The sequence below is a fragment of the Peromyscus leucopus genome, chromosome X (assembly GCF_004664715.2).
Source record: "Peromyscus leucopus breed LL Stock chromosome X, UCI_PerLeu_2.1, whole genome shotgun sequence".
NCBI classification, from domain to species: Eukaryota; Metazoa; Chordata; class Mammalia; order Rodentia; family Cricetidae; genus Peromyscus; species Peromyscus leucopus.
The window spans coordinates 89,845,190-89,867,504 of NC_051083.1; the positions used below are offsets into that span (position 1 = coordinate 89,845,190).

The window sequence follows — 22,315 nt, forward strand, 5'->3', positions numbered from 1 at the left end:
ATATGCTTTCTCGGGTGTTAAAAGGATGAAGAGTTCTTGCTTTGAGAGAAAGGAAGGGAGGGCTGGGCAAAACCATTCCCAGTTACTGAAGAGGGGAAGCTATGCTGTCGTCATAGAAACCTGGGTTTATTATGAAGACTGTTTTCAATGACGATCCAGGCGGTGTCCTGGAAAATAAGCATTCTTGGTGTTTGGACTGAGCTGACCTTAAGGATTCCTGGAGGTGAGCACTGGAATCTTCCTTAGAGTGGAGAGGCAGATTCAGGGATCCCAGACCCCAGTAGGTTCACCCCCGCTTCGGGATTTGTAGGAGTGTGTCTCCAGAAGGAGAGAGACTTGAGACTATTGTGCCTCTTCAGTGTGCTGTTCTGTGCAGGGGTGTGCTGGAGCCATTGTCCAGGCTAGGTGTTCTGGGGGAGGAAGCAGGAGGGACATAAGACAATGTGAGCACCCTCTGATCCCAGTTCCTGCTCTGTGAGAAGGGAATGAGATTGCTCACTCAGGATCAGTGGGACAGTAAGTGATAAATCCTAAAGGGAAGTCAATGATTACCCTGCATGTCTCAGATGATTATTTCAATATGCAGTTGGTTAGAGGATTTTCTTTTTCGTTTTTAATACTTTGAGGTTTTATTTGCTTTTGAGACAGTAATTCACTGTATCCTACCCTGGCTGAGAACTCTCAGTCATTCTCCTGCCTCAGCTGCCTCATGTAGGGACTTCAGGTATGGAACACACCGTGCTTGGCACCAGTTTGGGATTTTAATTTCCATTTTTGTGATACCCACCCTCCAGGTGGCTCTGATGTCCTCCTCAGAATCCCTGCCATGATGCTCTCTGCACACGGCATTAATATTTGTAATGAATCACTTATAAAAAGGACAGTCCTATCAATGTCCCCTTGAACAACACACCTGAAAGCTTTCCCATTTCTCAATTTCTATTTTCTGCCTGACTTTGTGAGCTTTTCTGTATGATTCATAGAAATTCTTTTTTGAATATATGTTTTTCTAACTTTTCTCCTAGCCATAGAATTATCTTCTCCATTCTCATCCGTCCTCGGGAAGAGTGGTAGATATTAAATTATAAGGATTCCACCTTTTCCAGTTCTTCAGTTATGGTTTTTATTTGGTGTCTTGTCTGTGAAATCTTCACTCAGTCCCAGAGACAAGGATTTTCTTCTGTGTGTTCTGTTCACTATTTATAGGTTTATTTTTATGTATTTACTTCTCTAATTTATTTTGAGTGGTGTTTGCACATGGTAAGATTTATATTTATATTTGTGGATTTTGCCTCTGCATTGTTTGCTGAAAGACCATTCTTTCTGCACCAAATTGCCTTTGTTTGTTTGTCAAACATCAGTTCTCCATCATTCCAGGCATGGTCCATATGCCAATATTCCCAGTACCTGAGAGGCTGCAGCAGGAGTACTATCACTTCCTCTCAGCCCAGACTCCACATACAGCTGATTTCAGCATGGCATACATAGGAAAATGTTGGCACTCAGTAGACAATGGTCTGGAAATGTGTGGGTGTAAGCATAGACTGTAGATTTTGGTCTTTTACTTGCCAATGTTGATTCCAATAGCATGCTTGTTCATATGGAGATATCCTATCATTCAACGCTGTTCTCTAACTTTGTTCTGTGTCTAAGTTTTTTCCCCAAACTATATATTTATCTATAAAGATTATTTTAGTTATCCAAGTTTTCAAAAACTTAGTGTATTTTTATTGTTATTGCATTGAATCTGTAGACATCTTTGAATCAATAGACATCTTACCGATCATGAAATGTCTGACCAATGAATATGATATGTCCTTCGTTTATGTAGATTGTCTCCAATTCAGCAATGTTTTAAGATGTTTCAGTCTATAGGCACTATAGATCTATGTGCCCAGATTGTTCACACAATTTCTGCACTTTTTGATTTCACTACACCTGCTACTATTTTTAAAATACAATTCCTAATTCTGTATTTTCTTTGAAGTAATTATGAAATTCTCTGTGATGCATTAGGAACAAAATGTCAATGATACTTATGAAGGATCCCTTTGGTTGAAAGCATTGATTACGCTGCGATGGAACCTTTATATGATGATTATTGCAGTTTGTCCCCATTTCCTTATCAGCATTAAGCAGTTGTTGGCAGTCTATTGGAAGAAATGAGAGAAATGTCCCAGAGACGTGTGAATCGGCCATCTTCACAGGAATCACATGGAAAGAGCATAATTTAGTGGCTTTCAGCATCCTGTGTGTGGTTAGAGATGAATCTGTTGAAGATGGGGTTTTCCCTCTTGACCTCTCAGTAAACACTTTAGTGAATACCAGGGAGCTAGCATAGTGAGAGTGAGATGTTGTGAATGTGTGAACAGGAATTCCCAGACAGAATCTGGTCTGCAAAGACTGGTGATTGACTGATAGAACTTCAGTGATGTGGAGACCATGGAATATTGTAGGCCCAGAGCCTGATTACATTTAATTGTGTGCTCTCTTTAGCCCACGAGGAGCCCTTCCTCGCCCTCTGTGTTGGACTGACCTAGCATCTTGTCACTAACAGATGAAGTTGGACCCGACATTTAAAAAAATCAGAAAATATCACTTTTACAAAGCCTTAATTTTCTGCCAGTCAAGAGACTGAGTGTCATCACAAGGCAGCTAATGCCTGTAGCTGAGGTTTCTCTGTTTTACCATAATAGCCCACTTAATATCTCCACCAATGCACTCAAGGAGTGCCTTGATTCATAATTTTCTTCATTCTCTTACTAGAAAACCTTTACGAAACTGTTTCACACTGTTACATGAAATTTGTTCTAACCTAAATCTGTCCCACTTATATTTTCTTACTCGTATTTGATTCCAGAATAAACTGCCTCTTCTTCCTTTGAGGCAAGAGCTGTGTTTTTGCGTTGGTATTTGTGTGTGTGTGTGTGTGTGTGTGTGTGTGTGTGTGTGTGTGTATGTATTTCTTAAATCTGTCTCTGAAGATGCCAGGCATATTCATCACTGAATGTTAATGATGTGCTCATGCCATTCATAGATTAAGAGCATGTGAGTATCAAGTGTGGTATGCATTTTCCCTTGTATTCCTCAGCTAACATCATTACCTCAGTGCCTATATTATTCCTGTGGGATGATATTGCAGAGACTAATAATATATTCGTAAACATCAGTTAAATCTATTATTACTGTGATAGGTTTTATGTGTTATAATTCTACTACTGCCTCTTCATGATGATCTGATGTTTAATATATTGCTTACTTATTCTCCATAGTTATTTGTTCATGGATTTATCTCAGTATGTGACAGAATACCTATTATAATTACTCTCTCATATTGGCATTCTGTGTTTTGATGTTCAATTTGTCGCAGTATTGGCCAGAGGAGTCCATTAAAGATGCCTCTGGAGCTTTCCTGAGTCTAAACATTACACTGTCTGAGGCCTTGTATAGAAAGGAATTAATGGTGCCCACCTCAAAGAGTCATTTTGAGGCCTGAAGAGACAGAAAGCAGACACTTATGTTGTGTGTGTCTAGTAAGGAAAATTTCCCTTGTCTCTTTCATGATGTCAGTGTGATGACTCGGGCATGAAAGTAGTTCATGAGTACACACAAGGGAGAGCACTTGGCAAGGCAATGGCAAATGAACAAGCTCTCATTTCCATCATGTGTACACATTCCCAGGTATCACTGTGTGTGTCCATGGTGATGTGATGAGCTGGGAAGAGGAAAAGCGTCATTGTATACCTTCCACTGATGAAGTCTGCACAGGTAAGGAACTGCCATTCCATCCCCTGGGTTTTATTGCTTTCTCATTCTGGATTCCTCAATTTCTTATGTTTTCTTTCCCCCATGCTACCTCTAGTCTAAAATAGAAGGGTTTATTCTCTGCATTCCAGAAGGAGCAAGTCCTAGAGAAGAATCCAGTGTGCTGTGACATGTGCCTGACAGGGTGAAAAGAATAAGAGGTATTATGGGTAACTTATTTCCCTTCCCCCATCCTTCTCCACCAGTATGCTAACAATATCCCATTCTGTCTTCATCTACAATGCTTTCAGGGTAAATATGTTCCCATTTGAAAATGCTTGGTCTTCTCAGATGGATGCAAGGGCCAAGGCACTCTGGAGTAATTATATTACATCAGCTGTCCCAGAACTGCATGGTAGGTTTTGATTATTTGTACTTAAACATGGTGAGTGCCTGCATGTCTACTCTTTTTGATGTTATTGTTAATATAGTTCATTCACATACACCTCTTGTAAGAACAGAGTCTCCAATACATTTTCTTTATGTGTATAGAGGACTGTATCATAATAGATCACTTATACTTGTTGCTTCAAAAATCACACAGAACTGAGAAATATTAAGAGGACAAGAAAATGTGTACTATATTGAATCATAGTTTTTCTATCAATTCTGCTGCTGTGTACTGACCTGCAAGAATACAACTCTGGTCCCTCTCCTTTTCATGTGTCAAGATGAGCTGGGCAGAGCAGGTTCAGATCTGTAGACTGGGAACACAGGCAGGGTCTGTGCACTCAATGGAGGGCCGTGACTGGGCAACTGTCCTGAATCCAGGCAGGTGTACTTAGGGAGTTCTGACTTCTCTACCCAACTTGCCTTTAAATCCATCTGAATATGCCCCCTACTCTGACATACACAGTGTCTAGATGCCTTGATCCAGTTACATCTTCTCAAGAAATTCTTGTTTTGTTATGCCATACCTGAAGCCTTAGGTGCTTTAAAAAGATCTCTATCACAAAGCTCTCTCACTTGCATCTCTGACAAACAAATGATGTTGTGTGACTCCATTGCTTTAACAAGTTGTAAACAAATAGTCCCTGTTGTTATGTGGGATGCCTCTCTCTCTCCCTTCACCTACTTTGGGGAGGTTCCTTTACAGTAGTCTTGAAACCTCATTATTAGACTATGTTGCCTCTCTTTCAAAAGACAGAAATGGCCTTCTGAATGGAGACAGGCCACTCTCTCCCTGGTAAGAGTTAATCCAGGTGGGTCAGCCAACCAGGAGGCCAAAGGACCCCTTCTCAAAAATGAGGATCCTTCCTGAAAGCCATACTAAAAAGCAAAAGGGGCCATACTGATCCCTCCATGAGATAATGTGCCTCCCCTTCCATAAGGGGTGTCTGCTCCTCTGGCAGGCTCCCACAGAGCTGGAGTCTTGCAGCCTTAGGATCTGCCCACTTTCCTCTCTTTTCTAGGTGTGCTTTCACTAACACTTTTTCTTCCCTGACACTGTGAGCTTTCTCTAAAGCTCCTTCCCTACCCTGTGACTGCTTATGAAATCTGTGTGTCAGCAATGCAGACTTAATTCAGATAGGACAGCTTTCTTCTTTTTCTGCTCAAGATTTGCAATTACCTGCCCTGGAGCTTTTCAGGTTTTTCTTCCTCTATTTTCCTCCCTAGGTTTATTTATTTTATTCTATGTGTGTGAGAGTTTTCTCTGCATAAATGTCTGTGTACCACTTGGGTGGCTGCTATGCAAAGAGGTCAGAAATTGCATCAGATCCCCTGGAATTGGAATTGTGCATGGTTGGGAGCCTCCTGGTGGATGATGGGAACCATACCTGGGTCTTCTGCAGGAACAAATGCTCTAAAGACATTTGGGGTTTTCTTTTAAACTTTAATGCCATTGTCCTCCAGATGTTAGAGAGATGTCTCTGTAGTTAAGAGCCCTTGTTCTTGTTGAAGACCCTTGGTCATATCTCAGCACCCATTCCAGGTGTAATTTTATTTCCCAGGGATCTCACATGCTCTACTGACCTCTTCCAGCACAAGAACACAATGTAGGTACATGTATGCATGCAGGCAAAATACCCACACACATAAAAATTATAAACAAATCTGAACTTTTCATTGTCATCAAAAACACATGGAGTCTTTTTAAAAATCATGTTATTAATAAGCCCAAGAAACCCAAAAGTATTTGCTGTTATTTCTGGAATCAATATGTGCTGTGGGATATGGTTCTGTATGCTGTGATTATATGTTGGTCTCATGATTGATAAATAAAGCTGTTTGGCCAATGGTGAAGCAGAATAAGGTTAGGTAGTACATTCAAACTGAACATGGAGATGAAGAAGGGTGTAGTTGCAGCAAATTCTGGGAGCTGCCTCCAGGAGAAGCAAGATGTGAGAAAACAGATAATGCCATGAAGCCAAGTGGTCAAACACAGATTAATAGGAATGGGTTGAGTTAAGTTCTAAGAACTAGCTGGCAAAAAGCCTGAGCCATATGCCATACAGTTTGTAATTAATATAAGTCTCTGTGTGTTTACTTGGGGTTGAGAGTCTGCAGGACCGGGCAGGATACAGGAAAACTTGTGGCTACAATTGGCACCCTGGTGTAATATCCCTGGCTGGCTAATTGCAGAGGCCAGAATTTCCTGCACCCCCAGACATACACGGTGGCCCCTGTCCCCCTGTGCCTGTGTCTTTAAGCCTGTCACTGTGCTCCCAAGCCCACATGGACAGGTGAGCTCTTCAAGAGCCACTAGGGCTGTAATGATGGCCCACCCACACTTTGGGGGCACCAGATATAGCCAGAAATCCAAGGGAGTCTGCTTAAGGTGTACAGGGAATGTATTAGGATATAAATTGGAGAAATAACTCAGTACACAGAAAAAGGCAAAATCATCTCAGAGTCCTGAAAGGTTGATGTCCTGACCCATGCTGCTCCTGCTGCCTAAGTCAGTCCACACCATAAAGCCCAGAGGGAGGAGGAGAGCAAAGCATTCATACCCCTCAGGTCCTCAACCTGCCTGAGGCCTTGCACTATGGGCTGGTACCTCAAGGTCATAGGTAGAACAGGTACCCACTACAAATATGTCTTATTAATAATTGCCTTTGTTTTTATAGACAGTGATTTTCTGAGGAATATCCTCGGCTATCCTGGAAATTATTTTGTAGTCCATGCAATTCTTGAACTCACAGAGATGCCCACCTCTGCCTCACAATATCTGGGATTAATCCCATGCACCATAATTAACACCACACTTCAACATGTCTTAAAATATATAATAAGGATGAGATGGACTATTTGCTTGTTTAGGTTTTTTTTCTCCTCATAGTATAACAACACTTGATTATTTTAAAAAATGCATAATGGTCTGACCTGGAAAAATTATGGAAGTCTGGGCAGTTAGTGTGACTTCAGTCACGGGTTGATAATCTCTTCTTAGTTCTTAAGTCTCTTTATTAACATGGGGTATGCTTAGTGCTCTAGTTTATATTTCCACAAAAGGACATACCTTAGCACTCTTTTCGCCAGGGCACCATACACTGTAAAGAACACAGCTGTAAACTTTTCAATACTTAAGCTTATATCACATGTAAGGAAATCCTCTGCTGTAATTGGGTTCAGAGTTTGCACACCGATTTTGTCATGGTTGATTTTCCCAATCTATGGAGGTTTGTTTCAAACAGTGGCAGAGCTGCCAATAGGCTGACTGGATGTCATTTGATTCACCCACACAAAAATCAAGGTGTGTAGATGGGGAGATCTTCAAGTCCTGGATTTGTCACATTTTCTTCCCCACTGAGCTTGCCAACTGCCATCCATGACCGTATGCGGGCTGGTATAGAAACAGGGCCCCTTAGCCCGGCCAGCCTTACAGATCTTGAGGCCCCACAGGGTGCAGATTGGAGCTCCTGGCTCCAACTTGCACCACAGCTTCAGGGCAGTCCAAGTACCAGGGCTCCTCAATCCATAACAGTAGCCACTGACAGAGCTCTTCTGTAGGTGTGGGACTCAGTGCTCCGTAAACCCTTAATGTAAACTGAAATGTAGACAGGCTTCTGGAACCCTCCACAGCCAGGACTTTCCTTTTCTCTTTCCTGTCACCTTACAGCCCTTCTCCTTCTTCATTATTAACCCTCATTGTGCTCTTGACCTCTTTCTACTTCCCCTGCCCTTCTTTCTTTCCTGAACTCTAGATGTTTTACAGCTGTTAATTGTTCAGCTGACAGCTGCTTGTCCTGTCTCTTCTTCTACTTGGCCTGACATCCCCACTGTCAATGCCATTCCCCTGTCCTCTATGTCTCCCTGTCCCTGTCTCTCTGTCCCTCCCCCTCACCTCTGTCTCATGCTCCTTACCTGAGACACAGTCTTCACAGCCCAGGTGATCATTGGAACATGACCCTGCGCTGCCTCTCGCTGATAGCTGAGATTACAAGTGTGACCCACTACACTTGGTTCTGCTGGTGCTAACTCCATCCCATCAGCTATGGTACTGAACATAGGTAAGGAGGACAAAGCAAGAGAGGCCTGTTCCTCTGGCAAATGCTACACCACCAGGTCACACAGCACAGGAGAGCATCTTCCAGCCAATCCTCAGCAACCTGATTGTAATTTGGACCAACTACAACCATCTGGAAGAAACAATCACAGCCTTGCATTTAGCATCAATCACCACCACTCTGGTTTGTGTTTTGTCCCAGTGCAGTTTTGCCTCTCACAATCACTGAGGCTTTGCTTTTAAACCAATCAAAGCTTTGTGTCTTAGCACCAGACACTGCAGTACCTTTCCAAGGCCATCATAAAAAGGGCTCCCTCTGGCTTATTCGAAATTATTCCATGCCCTTCTAAGTTTCCCTGAGGCTTGTGATAACACTAAATCTAGTGCCAACAGTTTCACAAGAGACAGGCTAGAGCCATATCCTAGGACTAGCACAAATCAATTGTGGTCTTAGGACAGTTTTCTCAGGGTATCTGTGGAGGGTTGGAGACATCTGCTGAAGACTTGAGAAGTCTGCCTGGCGGTTGGACTTACAGTCCTCTTACCCAAGGATGTCAGGGCAGCAAGAGGAGTCCACAGCTGCCAGTGAAGTTAGTACATGCTTCATCATCATTGCTCATAGGAAAGAAACATTAGCAAATGTTTTTTACATCAGAACTCAAAGATCACCAACAGTGACTTAAAAACAACCCTGATTTTGATAATGCATTAGCAGTATTTGGAACTGGCCACCAGCTCCGTGAGGCTGGGCCTTTCTAATCTCACTCAAGTGAAGGTTTGTCAGGCTGGTCTCTTGCATCTGGCAGTTCCTTCCTCTGGTCAGGGTGTTCCTGATAAAGGATGAATGGCTTAACCCTGGAGATTGTTAGGAGACAAGTTTCCCATATGTGGCCAGCACCATGTCTCTGGCAGAAAGGACTGGGTGTCTTAGTTACTCTCATACTGCAGTGATAAAACACCATAGACAAAGCACATTATAAAAAGTGTTGAATTGAACTTACACACCCGAGGGTCCCAGCCCCTGATGTCTGGGTAGAGCCATGGCATAGATACAACTGAGAGCAATTCACATCCTGACCTACAAACAGAAGGGGAAAGAGAACTTGCAATTGGCACAAGTCTTTTGACACCTCAACACCCATGCTCAGGGACACACTTCCCCCAAATGTCCAAACCTCTTCATCCTTCCTAAACAGTAGCCCCACCTGGAGACCAAGTTTTCAAACTGACATGTCCATCAGGGCCAGTCTCCTTCAAACTCACACACTGGGTTGAATACTGGCTCTTTTCTCTGCAATGTTGGTTCTCCAATGGTGTCCTCAAACTGGTGTAGAGCTCAGGAATCTCTCATTTGTCCTGAACTTTCTATACTAAAGTTAAATCAAAATCTTATAAACAATACAAATAGACCTATAATCACTAGAGAAATAGAAGGAGTCACTAAAAGTCTGCCAACTAAAAAGCTGAGGTCTGTAGTTGGTTATTTTACTATTTACTCTTTGGGCCTCTCCACCTGCCTCCTAAATAATCTCATATAGACTTATTATTGCTTATAAATGCCCTGCCTTAGCTTGGCTTATTCTAGCCAGCTTTTTAATTTGAAATTGCCCCATTTCCCTTTTTCCTCTGGGATTTTACTCTTCTCTATTTCTGTATGTCTTTTGTTTCTTTCTTATTCTGTGTCTGGCTGTGTGGCTGGATGGCTGGCCCCTGGCATCCTCCTCTCCTTCTTCTTTTCTCTCCCCTGGCTACCCTCATTCTGCTCTCTTCTATTTAGTCTCTCTGCCTGGCTGTCCAGCCTGTTATTTCTCCTGCCTTGCTATTGGCCCTTCAGCTCTACAGTAGACCAATCAGGAGCTTTAGACAGGCACAGTAACAGAGCTTCATGGAGTTAAACAAATACAACCTAAAAGAGTGCAACATATCTATTTATCATTAAACAAATGTTCCACAGCATAGACAAGTGTATCACATCTTTAAGTAATATTCCACAACACAGGGCAAGACAATTTTAGAACAGACTTCTAGCAGACTTTCAAAAAGAGTTTGTGTCAATACCCCTCAAAATATTCTAGTAAGTAGAAAAAGATGGAACATTGCCCAATTCTATTGAAGAGACTGCAGTTCCCATATACCTAAACTGCATAAGAATCAAGAAAGAATTACAGATCAATTTACCTCAGACCAAAGATGTTAAAGTACTCACTCAAATACTCACAAACAAAATCCAATAACATATCAAACAGTTCATCAACCATAATTAAATAGGCTTCATCAGAGCATTGTAGGCATGGTTCAACATACAGAAAACAGCTAATGTAATCCAATATATAAATTAACTGAAAGAAAAAGACCACATGACAGCCTGTCCAAAATTAGAAAGAAAAAAAATCTTTTTTTTTTTTTTTTTTTTTTTTTTTTTTTGAGACAGGGTTTCTCTGTGTAGCTTTGCGCCTTTCCTGGAACTCACTCGGTAGTCCAGGCTGGCCTCCAACTCACAGAGATCTGCCTGGTTCTGCCTCCCCAGTGCTGGGATTAAAGGCATGCACCACCACCGCCAGGCTTTAAGCCATGCAAGCTAAGGCATATTTTAAAAGAGAATAGAGGTATGAGAAGGAAGGTTTCAGGAAACTTCACATGCTCTCATATATCCTAGCATATTGCTAGTCAGCAAGACATAGTTATTTATTCCACATAATAGTTTCAAGTTGAATTAATACTACAACATAAAGTTGAATTAAATTGATGGCCTGAATAATTTAAAGTAGTATTTATTGTCATCCTGCCTTGTTTTAAAAAGCAGAAGGTGGTTTATTATTATTTTCTATTTTGATTGAAAATAGATTATTTTCTCATCCAATAAATGTGATTAAAAATCCTATCAAAAGCCTAAAGTAGAAGCCGTAAAATATACTCAAAGTACATGAAGGAGACCCTTCAGGTCTCTATGAATGGTAGGTCAGTCTCTCTGCATTCATACAGGCTTTAATCAACTATGTTAAGACCAAGGGGATGTAGCTCAGCGGTAGAGAGCATATTCCTCATTTATGAGGTCCCGGGTTCGAATCCCGACATCTCCAACATTTTTTTTTTTCTTTTTAACATTTGAATTTTCTTTTTCAGGATGTTTCTGCACAAGGTGTACTAGACTTCAACTTTTTGTTAGGGGATCATATGTGCATAGCTAATTATTGCATGAAATTATTGTATGAAATCTGTCACCATGACAACAGTGTTCATCTATGACTGTGACTATTTTTCCATGGAGACCACCATAGACTAGTGAGTACAATGAGTTCATGCCTCTTGGTATATGTTTTGTTTAAAGAAAAAACAAACAAACAAACTCAGCTTTGTTGCTGGTAGCAGTGTCTCTAATGGGTACTATTATTGTTATTATAATTATAATTATAATTATTTTTATTGAAAATAGATTGTTTTCTCATTCTTTATTCTTAACAATCTTATTAAAACCCTAAACTGGAAGCAATAAACTATAGTCAAATGTCCTGATACAGAAATTTGCGGGCAATATGCATGCTGGATCAGTCTTTCAGCATTCATATAGGCTTTGGTCAAGGAGGCTTAGAACGCGGAGATGTAGCTCAGTGGTAGAGCACATACTTGGCGTGTATGAGGTCCCGGGTTCGATTCTCGGCATCTCCTAGTACTTTTAACTTTCGTATTTTGCTTTTCAGGATGATTCTGCACGAGATATCAGAGACTGTAAGTTTTAGCTAATTATTGGATGAAATTGTTCATCTGTCACCATGACATCAATGTTCATCTATGACTGAGACTACTTTTCCATGGTGACCGCCATAGTCTGGTGAATAGAACATGGTTGTGCCTGCAGGGATATGTTTTGCTCACAGAAAAAATAGCAAGCTCAGCTTTCTTTCTGATGGCAGTTTCACTAATGGGGACTATTATTGTTATTATTACTTTTTATTGAAAATAGATTGTTTTCTCATTCTTTATATGTCCTAAAAATCTTATCAAAACCCTAAACTGGAAGCCATAAAATAGCCTGAAAGGACCTGACACAGGACCTTGTAGCCAATATGAATGCTGATCATCTACTCTCATAAGTGCTTTCATCAATGAGGTTGAGAACATTGCCTGTAGCTCAGCAGTAGAGTGCATGCTTTGCATGCTTTGTATATGTGAGGTTCCAGGTTCAAGGTTTTGTTTTGCGGCATGTCTCTGCACATGGTGTCCCAGACTTTATCTTCCTCTATGAGGTTATATATGCATAGCTATTTATTGGATGAAATTGCTCATCTCTCACAGTGACAACAATGTGATGACATTTCCATGGAGACCACCATATTCTGGTGAGTAGAACATGGTCACGCTTCGAGGGATATATTTGGTTTACAGAACAAAAGAGCAAAGCTCTGCTTTCCTGCTGGTGGCAGTTTCTCTAATGGGTATGCTTTCTCGGGTGATAACAAGGGTGAAGAGTTCTTGCTTTGATAGAAAAGAAGGGAGGGCTGGGAAGATCCATTCCCAGTTACTGAACAGGGGAAGCTGCGCTCTCGTGATAGAAACCTGGGTTCATTATGATGACTGTTTTCAATGGCGACCCTGGTGATGTCCTGGAAAATGAGCATTCCTAGTTTTGGACTGAGCAGAGCTTATGGATTCCTGGAGGTGAGCCCTGGAATCTTCCTTAGAGTGGAGAGGCAGATTCAGGGATCCCAGACCCCAGTAGGTTCACCCCCATTTCGGGATTTGTAGGAGTGTGTCTCCAGAAGGAGAGAGACTTGAGACTATTGTGCCTCTTCAGTGTGCTGTTCTGTGCAGGGGTGTGCTGGAGTCATTGTCCAGGCTAGGTGTTCTGGGGGGAGGAAGCAGGAGGGACATAAGACAATGTGAGCACCCTCCTATCCCAGTTCCTGCTCTGTGAGAAGGGAATGAGATTGCTCACTCAGGATCAGTGGGACAGTAACTGGTAAAGCCTAAAGGGAAGTCAATGATTACCCTGCATGTCTCAGATGATTATTTCAATATGCAGTTGGTTAGAGGATTTTCTTTTTCATTTTTAGTACTTTGAGGTTTTATTTGCTTTTGAGACAGCAATTCACTGTGTCCTACCCTGGCTGAGAACTCTCAGTCATTCTCCTGCCTCAGCTGCCTCGTGAAGGGACTCCAGGTGTGGAACACACTGTGCTTGCCATCAGTTTGGGATTTTAATTTCCATTTTTGTGATACCCACCCTCCAGGTGGCCCTGTTGTCTCCTCAGAATCCCTGCCATGATGCTCTCTGCACATGGCATTAATATTTCTAATGAATCACTTATAAAAAGGACAGTTCTATCAATGTCCCCTTGAACAACACACCTGAAAGCTTTCCCATTTCTCAATTCCTATTTTCTGCCTGATTTTGTGAGCTTTTCTGTATGATTCATAGAACTTCTTTTTTGAATATATGTTTTTCTAACTTTTCTCCTAGCCATAGAATTATCTTCTCCATTCTCATCCATCCTCTGGAAGAGCGGTAGATTTTATATTGTAAGGATTCCACCTTCTCCAGTTCTTCAATTATGTTTTTTATTTGGTGTCTTGTCGGTGAAATCTTCACTCAGTCCCAGACACAAGGATTTTCTTCTGTGTGTTCTGTTCACTATTTATAGGTTTATTTTTATATTTTTGTATCTCTAATCTATTTTGAGTGGTGTTTGCACATGATATGATTTATATTTATATTTGTGGATATGGATATACACTTGCCTCTGCATTGATTGCTGAAAGACCATCCTTTCTGCACCAAATTTCCTCTGCATATTTGTGAAATATCAGTTCTCCAACATCCCAGGCATGGTCCATATGCCAATATTCCCAGTGCCTGAGAGGCTGCAGCAGCAACATTGTTAGTTCTTTTCAGCCCAGACTCTGCACAGGCTTGATGTCAGCATGGGATACATAGGAAAATGTTGGTGCACAGTAGGCAATGGTCTGTAAATGTGTGGGTGTAAGCACAGACTGTAGATTTTGGACTTGCCAATGTTGATTCCAATAGCATGCTGGTCCAATTACTGTCGGGTCAAATGGAGTACTCCTATTAGGCAATGCTGGTCTCTAACTTGGCCCCTCTGTGTTGGACTGACCTAGCATCTTGTCACTAACAGAAGAAGTTGGACCCGACATTTAAAAATATCAGAAAATATCACTTTTACAAAGCCTTAATTTTCTGCCAAAGGACTGAGTGTCATCATATGGTAGCTAATGCCTGTAGCTGAAGTTTCTCTGCTTTCCCATAATAGCCCACTTAAAATTTCTACCAATGCACTCAAGGAGTGCCTTGATTCATAGTTGTCTTCATTCTGTTACTAGACAAACTGCATGCAACTATTTCTGCATTGTGACATGAAATGTTCTAACCTAAATCTGTGCCGCTCATATTTTCTCACTCATATTTGATTCCAGAATAAACTCTCTCTTCTTCCTTTGAGGTGAGAGCTGTGTTTTTGCGTTGACATTTGTCAGTGTGAATTTGTGTATTGGGGGACAGCTACCCACCAACACCACAAGAATTTTCTTGACTGAGAGTAGCAGGAAATGTTAGATAGAAGGATTTCCATTGTGGAGGTAAACAGAAAATATAGGATATCCTTGAGAGGACCTGGAACCTATTTCAATGGGCCCCGGCTGTCTCTTCCCTAGGTTATTTATAGAAATGCCAAGGGGTGGAACAAACAACCTCCCCCCAGCACAGCCAAGTGCAGACCATCTCAGACAACTGCACTCAGGCCTGTGGTCCAATCATCCTCTCTATGCAGACCTGCTGGGTAAAGCGACGAGGAACCTGAAAACGGGCTCCCTCAGTGTGTATTGTTATACATATGTGGATATGTCTCTGAAGTTGCCAGGCATACTTATCACTGAATGTTAAATAATGTGCTCATGTCATTCATACATTAAGAGCATATTAGGATCAAGTGTGGTGTATATTTTTCTCCCTGTTATTGCTTAGCCAATATCATTACCCCAGTGCCTTAATGATTCCTGTGGGATATAGCAAAGACTAATAATATATTCATTAAAGTTAGTTAAAATCTATTATTACAGTGATAGGTTTTATGTGTTATAATTCTACTACTGCTTCTTCATGATGATCTGGTGTTTAATATATTGCTTACTTATTCTCCATAGTTATTTATTCATGAATTTATCTCAGTATGTCTCAGAATACCTATTATGATTACCCTTTCATATTGGCATTCTGGTTTTGATGTTCAATTTGTCCCACTATTGGCCAGAGGAGTCCATCATTAAAGATGCCTCTGGAGCATTTCCTGAGTCTAAACATTGCACTGTCTGAGCCCTTGTATAGAAAGGAATTAATGATGCCTATCTCAAAGAATCATTTTGAGGCCTGAAGAGACAGAAAGCAGACACTTATGTTGTGTGTCTACTAAGACAAATTCCCCTTACCTCTTTCATGCTGTCAGTGTGATGACTCGGGCATGAAAGTAGTTCATGAGTACACACAAGGGAGAGCACTTGGCAAGGCAATGGCAAATGAACAAGCTCTCATTTCCATCATGTGTCTGCATTTCCTAGGTATCACTGTGTGTGTCCATGGTGATGTGATGAGCTGGGAAGAGGAAAAGCGTCATTGTATACCTTCCACTGATGAAGTCTGCACAGGTAAGGCACTGCCATTCCATCCCCTGGGTTTTATTGCTTTCTCATTCTAGATTCCTCAATTTCATGTATTTCTTTCCCCCTATGCTACCTAGTAATCGAAAGGGAAGGGTTTATTCTCTGTGCTTTCCCATCCCATAAGCCCACTCTTCTAGCAAGCGCATTCATAGCTGCAATCTTGCAGCCTCTAGGATCTGCCCACTTTCCTCTCTTTTCTAGGTGTGCTTTCACTGACTCTCTCTTCTTCCCTGACACTGTGACCTTGCTCTCAAGTTCCCTCTCTACCATGTGGCTGCATATGAACCCTGTGTATCAGCCATGCAGGCTTAATTCAGATGGAACAGCTTTCCTCTTTTTTTCTGCTCATTTCTTTCCTTGGTACAGCATAGATTTGCAATTACCTGCCCTGGAGCTTTTCAGTTTTTTCTTTCTCTGTTTTCCTCCTTAGGTTTATTTATTTCATTCTCTCTGTGTGAGTATTTTGCCTGCATAAATGTCTATGTACCACTTGGGTGCCTGGTATGCAAAGAGGTCAGAAATGGCATCAGATCCCCTAGAATTGGAATTGTGCATGGTTATGAGGCTCCTAGTGGATGATGGGAACCAAACCTGGGTCTTTAGCAAGAACAACTGCTCTAAAGACATTAGGGTTTCTCTTTTAAATTCTAATGCCATTGTTCTCCAGAAGCTAGAGAGATATCTCTGTAGTTAAGAGCCCTTGTTCTTGTTGAAGACCCTTGGTCAGTTCTCAGAACCCATATGGAAGGTCATAACCATCTGTAACTTCAGTTCCTGGGGATCTGACATCCTCTACTGCCCTCTTCCAGCACAGCAATACAAGATCTGTACATGTATGCACACGGGAAAAATACCCACACACATAAAAAACATATCTTAACTTTTTATTGTCATCAAAAATACATTGACTTTTTTAAAAATTATGTTATTAATAAGCCCAAGAAACCCAAAAGGATTTGCTGTTATTTCTGGAATCAATATGTGCTGTGGGATATGGTTCTGTATGCTGTGCATATATGTTGGTCTCATGATTGATAAATAAAGCTGTTTGGCCAATGGTGAAGCAGAATAAGGTTAGGTAGTACATTCAAACTGAACATGGAGATGAAGAAGGGTGTAGTTGCAGCAAATGCTGGGAGCTGCCTCCAGGAGAAGCAAGATGTGAGAGAACAGATAATGCCATGAAGCCTAGTGGACAAACATAGATTAATAGGAATGGGTTGAGTTCACTTCTAAGAACTAGCTGGCAAGAAGCCTGAGCCATATGCCATAGTTTGTAATTAATATAAGCCTCTTGTGTTTACTTGGGACTGAGAGTCTGCAGGACCTGGTGAGATACAGAAAACTTGTGGCTACAATTGGCACCCTGGTGTAATATCCCTGGCTGGGTAATTGCAGAGGCCAGAATTTCCTGCACCCCCAGACATACACTGTGGCCCCTGTCCCCCTGTGCCTGTGTCTTTAAGCCTGCCACTGTGCTCCCAAGCCCACATGGACAGGTGAGCTCTTCAAGAGCCACTAGGGCTATAATGATGGCCCACCCACACTTTGGGGGCACCAGATACAGCCAGAAATCCAAGGGAGTCTGCTTAAGGGGTACAGGGAATGTATTAGGATATAAATTGGAGAAATAGCTCAGTACACAGAAAAAGGCAAAATCATCTCAGAGTCCTAGAAGGCTGATGTCTTGTCCCATGCTGTTCCTGCTGCCTAAGTCAGTCCACACCATCCAAGGCCAGAGAGAGGGGGAGAGCAAGGCATTCATGCCCCTCAGGTCTTAAGCCTGCCTGAGGTCATCCCTGGGTAGAACAGGTACCCACTACTAATATGTTTTTTTATAATTGTTTTTGTTTCTATAGATAGTGGTTTTCGGAGGTATAGCCTTGGCTATCCTAGAAACTACTCTGTAGTCCATGCAAGGCTTGAACTCACAGAGATACCCACCTCTGCCTCACAAGTGCTGGGATTAAACTGATTAAACATAATTAATGCCAGGCTTCAATATGTCTTAAAATATATAATAAGGATGAGATGGACTATTTGCTTGTTTAGGGTTTTTCTCCTCATAGCATAACAACACTTGATTATTTTAAAAAATGCATAATGGACTGACCTGGAAAAGTTAGGGAAGTCTGGGCAGTTAGTGTGACATCAGTCACGGGTTGATAATCTCTTGTTAGTTCTTAAGTCTCTTTATTAACAAGGGGTATGCTTAGTGCTCTAGTTTATATTTCCACAGAAGGACACACCTTAGCACTCTTTTCGCCAGGGCACCATACACTGTAAAGAACACAGTTGTAGCCGGGCAGTGGTGGCACACGCCTTTGATCCCAGCACTCGGGAGGCAGAGGCAGTTATCAAACAGTGGCAGAGCTGCCAATAGGCTGACTGGATGTCATTTGATTCACCCACACAAAATCAAGGTGAGTAGATGGGGAGATCTTCAAGTGCTGGATTTGTCACATTTTCTTCCCCACTGAACTTGCCAACTGCCAGTCATGACCGTATGCGGGCTGGTATAGAAACAGGGCCCCTCAGCCCTGCCAGTCTTACAGATCTTGTGGTCCCACAGGGTGCAGATTGGAGCTCCTGGCTCCAACTTGCACCACAGCTTCAGGGCAGTCCAAGTACCAGGGCTCCTCAATCCATAACAGTAGACACTGACAGAGCTCTTCTGTAGGTGCGGGACTCAGTGCTCCGTAAACCCTTCATACAAACTGAAATGTAGATAGGCTTCTGGAACCCTCCACAGCCAGGACTTTCCTTTTCTCTTTCCTGTCACCTTACAGCCCTTCTCCTTCTTCATTATCAACCCTCATTGTGCTCTTGACCTCTTTCTACTTCCCCTGCCCTTCTTTCTTTCCTGAACTCTAGATGTTTTACAGCTGTTAATTGTTCAGCTGACAGCTGCTTGTCCTGTCTCTTCTTCTACTTGGCCTGACATCCCCACTGTCAATGCCATTCCCCTGTCCTCTATGTCTCCCTGTCCCTGTCTCTCTGTCCCTCCCCCTCACCTCTGTCTCATGCTCCTTACCTGAGACACAGTCTTCACAGCCCAGGTGATCATTGGAACATGACCCTGCTGCTGCCCTCGCTGATAGCTGAGATTCCAAGTGTGACCCACTACACTTGGTTCTGCTGGTGCTAACTCCATCCCATCAACTATGGTACTGAACATAGGTAAGGGAGGACAAAGCAAGAGAGGCCTGTTCCTCTGGCAAATGCTACACCACCAGGTCACACAGCACAGGAGAGCATCTTCCAGCCAATCCTCAGCAACCTGATTGTATTTTGGACCAATTACAACCATCTGGAAGAAACAATCACAGCCTTGCATTTTAGCATCAATCACCACCACTCTGGTTTGTGTTTTGTCCCAGTGCAGTTTTGCCTCTCACAATCACTGAGGCTTTGCTTTTAAACCAATCAAAGCTTTGTGTCTTAGCACCAGACACTGCAGTACCTTTCCAAGGCCATCATAAAAAGGGCTCCCCTCTGGCTTATTGGAAATTATTCCATGCCCTTCTAAGTTTCCCTGAGGCTTGTGATAACACTAAATCTAGTGTAAACAGTTTCACAAGAGACAGGCTAGAGCCATATCCTAGGACTAACACAAATCAATTGTGGTCTTAGGACAGTTTTCTCAGGGTATCTGTGGAGGGTTGGAGACATCTGCTGAAGACTTGAGAAGTCTGCCTGGCGGTTGGACTTACAGTCCTCTTGCCCAAGGATGTCAGGGCAGCAAGAGGAGTCCACAGCTGCCAGTGAAGTTAGTACATGCTTCATCATCATTGCTCATAGGAAAGAAACATTAGCAAGTGTTTTTACATCAGAACTCAAAGATCACCAACAGTGACTTAAAAACAACCCTGATTTTGATAATGCATTAGCAGTATTTGGAACTGGCCACCAGCTCCGTGAGGCTGGGCCTTTCTAATCTCACTCAAGTGAAGGTTTGGCAGGCTGGTCTCTTGCATCTGGCAGTTCCTTCCTCTGGTCAGGGTGTTCCTGATAAAGGATGAATGGCTTAACCCTAGAGATTATTAGTGGACAAGTCACCCATATGTGGCTTGCACCATGTCTCTGGCAGAAAGGACTGGGTGTCTTAGTTACTCTCATACTGCAGTGATAAAACACCATAGACAAGGCACATTATAAAAAGTGTTGAATTGAACTTACACACCCGAGGGTCACCACCCCTGATGTCTGGGTAGAGCCATGTCATAGATACAACTGAGAGCAATTCACATCCTGACCTACAAACAGAAGGGGAAAGAGAACTTGCAATTGGCACAAGTCTTTTGACACCTCAACACCCATGCTCAGGGACACACTTCCCCCAAATGTCCAAACCTCTTCATCCTTCCTAAACAGTAGCACCACCTGGAGACCAAGTTTTCAAACTGACATGTCCATCAGGGCCAGTCTCCTTCAAACTCACACACTGGGTTGAATATTGGCTCTTTTCTCTGCAATGTTGGTTCTCCAATGGTGTCCTCAAACTGGTGTAGAGCTCAGGAAGCTCTCATTTGTCCTGAACTTTCTAAAGTTAAATCAAAATCATATAAACAATACAAATAGACTAGAGAAATAGAAGGCGTCACTAAAAGTCTGCCAACTAAAAGCTAAGGTCTGTAGTTGGTTACTTTACTATTTATTCTTTGGGGTCTCTCCACTTGCCTCCTAAATAATCTCATATAGACTTATTATTACTTATAAATGCCCTGCCTTAGCTTGGCTTATTCTAGCCAGCTTTTTAATTTGAAATTGCCCCATTTCCCTTTTTCCTCTGGGATTTTACTCTTCTCTATTTCTGTATGTCTTTTGTTTCTTTCTTATGCTGTTTCTGGCTGTGTGGCTGAGTGGCTGGCCCCTGGCATCCTCCTCTCCTTCTCCTTTTCTCTCCCCTGGCTACCCTCATTCTGCTCTCTTCTGTTTAGTCTCTCTGCCTGGCTGTCCAGCCTATTATCTCTCCTGCATAACTATTGGCCCTTCAGCTCTACAGTAGACCAATCAGGAGCTTTAGACAGGCACAGTAACAGAGCTTCATGGAGTTAAACAAATACAACCTAAAAGAGTACAACACATCTATAAATCATTAAACAAATGTTCCACAGCATAGACAAGTGTAGCACATCTTTAAGTAATATTCCACAACACAGGGCAAGACAGTTTTCAAACAGAATTATAGCAGACTTTCAGAAAGAGTTCCTGTCAATACCCCTCAAAATATTCCAGTAAGTAGAAAAAGATGGAGCATTGCCCAATTCTATTTAAGAGGCTACAGTTACCCAGATACCCAATCCTTATAAGAATCAAGAAAGGGAGAGGATTACAAAACCTATTGTGCATAAAAATCATGAAAGGAAGATTCCCAGACTGAAGTATAACACAAAGGAATCATGGTTGACAGAGATATACTTACTCTTATTTTGTTACTAGTAGGTCACTTGAGGATCAGTACTTATCCACCAATGCCCCAAAGCTAGACCACGATCAGCAGTGAAATGTTTTTGTTTCTCCCCTGCCCCTCATCTGACTTTTCCCTCCTTCCCTCCTTCCCTCTCTTTTTGATTTTTCTTCATTTTATTTACATTGCTCTCATTCTTTGCTACCTTTACTTGTTTGCTAATACTCCTTGTCTTTATCTAGGAGTTATATAGTAAAGTCTTATTTTGATGGCAGTATTTGTAGTATTCCTATCATTATTGAGGTTGAGCAATGTCCTTAATTGTAGACTTGGTCGTCTACAATCTGGCATCTTCTCTGGTTATATTTGTTACATTTTCAGTCATTTGAACATATATAAAATATTGATTTAATGATTTCGTGTGTTGAGACATATACCAGATGACGTGAGAAAAGGGAGGACACAATGTAACAAACCTCTTATTTCAGAAGCTAACAGCTCATATAGTGAGATACATAAACGTACAGAAAGTAACAGTACATTAGGGTTTTATGAAGAAACAATCCCCGCAAATTTAGTTATTGAAATAAATTAAGTGATAAATAGTGTGTGGGAAAGTTATGAAACAAGATGACCAGCATGTCCAAAATTAGAAAAAAAAAACTTTTTAAGCCATGATAGCTAAGGCATGTTTTAAAAGAAAATGGAGGTATGATAAGGAAGGTTTCAGGAAACTACCCATGCTCTCAGATATCCTAGCATATTGCTAGCCAGCAAGTCATAATTATTAATTCCACATGATAGTCTCCCGTTGAACTAATACTACAATATAAAGTTGAATTAAAATTTTTGGCACTCAATAAGTATTATTCAAGGTATTATTTATTGTTACCTTGCCTTGTTTTAAATAGCATAAAGTGGTTTATTATTTTTTCCTTTGATTGAAAATAGATTATTTTCTCATCCAATAATGACATGAAAAT

General features: G+C 41.7%; 1 long non-coding RNA gene and 1 other non-coding gene across 3 annotated transcripts; both read left to right on the forward strand.

Annotated features, from left to right (window-relative positions):
• Positions 1-110: 110 nt before the first annotated feature.
• Positions 111-5,499, forward strand: LOC114688494. Of its 2 annotated transcripts, XR_005089972.1 has the most exons (4): positions 111-223; positions 3,682-3,768; positions 3,897-3,965; positions 4,056-5,498. It is a non-coding gene; the product is annotated as an uncharacterized LOC114688494 (long non-coding RNA). The 2 variants fall into 2 exon arrangements; XR_005089971.1 differs by having other exon boundaries at positions 3,897-5,499.
• Positions 5,500-11,845: 6,346 nt separating this feature from the next.
• Positions 11,846-11,917, forward strand: Trnaa-ggc. Its single transcript has one exon. It is a non-coding gene; the product is annotated as a tRNA-Ala (tRNA).
• Positions 11,918-22,315: the final 10,398 nt, after the last annotated feature.